Source organism: Bombus bifarius, unplaced genomic scaffold (genome assembly GCF_011952205.1).
Source record: "Bombus bifarius isolate JDL3187 unplaced genomic scaffold, Bbif_JDL3187 scf7180000009163_frag, whole genome shotgun sequence".
Classification (NCBI taxonomy): domain Eukaryota; kingdom Metazoa; phylum Arthropoda; class Insecta; order Hymenoptera; family Apidae; genus Bombus; species Bombus bifarius.
In genome coordinates, this window is record NW_022884943.1 from 16,827 (window position 1) to 18,631 (window position 1,805).

General features: G+C 35.4%; 1 long non-coding RNA gene across 2 annotated transcripts; it reads right to left on the reverse strand.

The window, feature by feature from the left end:
- Positions 1-387: 387 nt before the first annotated feature.
- Positions 388-1,064, reverse strand: LOC117214127. 2 transcript variants are annotated; one of them, XR_004488793.1, is made up of 2 exons: positions 1,025-1,064; positions 388-929 (listed from the first exon to the last, which is right to left on the reverse strand). It is a non-coding gene; the product is annotated as an uncharacterized LOC117214127 (long non-coding RNA). The 2 variants fall into 2 exon arrangements; XR_004488792.1 differs by having other exon boundaries at positions 388-907; positions 1,025-1,063.
- Positions 1,065-1,805: the final 741 nt, after the last annotated feature.

Below are 1,805 nucleotides of genomic sequence, written 5' to 3' on the forward strand. Positions count from 1 at the left end.
ACGATCTAATGGGAAAGAACGAATGGGATGCGATGATATGCGACGTGCTCGTCGATACTCTTGGAGATTTGAAGCAAGGTGAGTAACTGATGAGATGACTTTGCATTTGTCTCACCACAGAGACAGACGTTCAAGAATTCATTGTGAAAAGACGAGTACAAACAAGATACGTATGTCTTTCCGTTAAGCGAATGTTACAGTTTGTTTGAAAAAGTCAGTTTTTAGATTATAGAATCGTAGATAGAATTTAGAGGATAGAAACTTTTAGTAGTCACTTTTAGTTTAGTAAATTCTTATCGACAATAAGCAGACTACGTTATGATACAACGATTCCAACTGAAGATTTCTATCGACATCACGAATTCGATGGCTTCCAAAAATCGTGTCTTTACACCGCCAACGTAACGTCACGCCAGTCGAATCGAAAAATTATTACTAGACAGAGAAGGTGAACAATAAACGAGGTAAATAGGCTACCGATTGAATAATATCATAACGATCGTATCTCTGGTTTTTGCTTGTCTTTTATATTTGTTTCAAATGTATAAAATATAATCGTATCGATATCGTCCACGATTAAAGCCATCCATCCGCCATCGACGAGGAACGAACGATTATATTTTATCATTTATGCGAATCCTTCTCTTCTTTCTCTATTTACGCCCCTCGCCTTGCTTCGTACCGCCGATGATTCACAATTCGATGCACCTGAACAGCTGGAACGTCGCAGATTTTTCCGTACGATAACAAACGTGTTTTTGATGGCCTGCTTTAAACCGTGACGATCGCCATGACGTGCATCAATTGTCGAATGATGTAGTGCGACGATACTCCTACGCATCTTTTTTTTACGCTGTTTTTTCCTCTATTTTTTCTTCCTGTGTGTTATCACATGATCATGAGATACCTGTATAGAAGATGCAAAGAGTCTGTGAAGAATTTACAGATATTTAAGATTATCATAATGTTTAAGCAAAAGCTAAGACGCAAAATATTGCTCAAGATGTAATTATGTAATATTTACTCAATTTCTAGAAGACTGTTTATATCTTGTTGTTATTCTTGATATGGAGATAAATATAGTATACTTTATTAAGACCTAGATAAAAGACTTTTTTCTCGTTTCTCTTCTCTTACTTAATCACTAAGAGTTATATAACGTTTATTCGATAATTCTGCTTCTCCTGACCTTTCCACAAATGGTTGTTTATATCTCGACATTCTTGGTACTTTTAATCAAATTTTAATAACAGTACTTTACTCGTCAGAAGTAAATAAAAAAGCTCTAAGTAGAAGCAAGAATTTACTTACCTTTCCTTTCTCGAATCTCAGTTAGCAATGTTGTTCCTCTTGAAAGATTTTCCAAGTTTCCAAGACAATTTCCACGCTGGTAACATTGTATATATTTCAAGTATCGTGAACCACAGGAACTTGTTGAGGCAATATTGAAGAAAGCAAAGAGAATGAAGAAATTGTAGGAACTATGAGAGGCTACTCCTTCTTTCACAACTTATTTTCTCTTCGTTTGGGGGGAAAAACACAAATGAACGTAACGGTTGGTTTCATATACGTTTCAGCTATCTGCTACTATCGCATGGAGGAGAATCCTGAAAAGAAGGAAGCGAGGAAGAATCAACTTTTGAACGAAACAATACCATTTTACTTGACTAAATTCGACCAGATTATTGGCGAAAATGAAGGATATATCATTCCTTCTACCGTAAGATTTTTTATCCAAATTTAATGTTAAAATTTTTAGTCTTTGTGCAAACTGGGCCATGTTGTCCATAAAAAATTATTGAAAC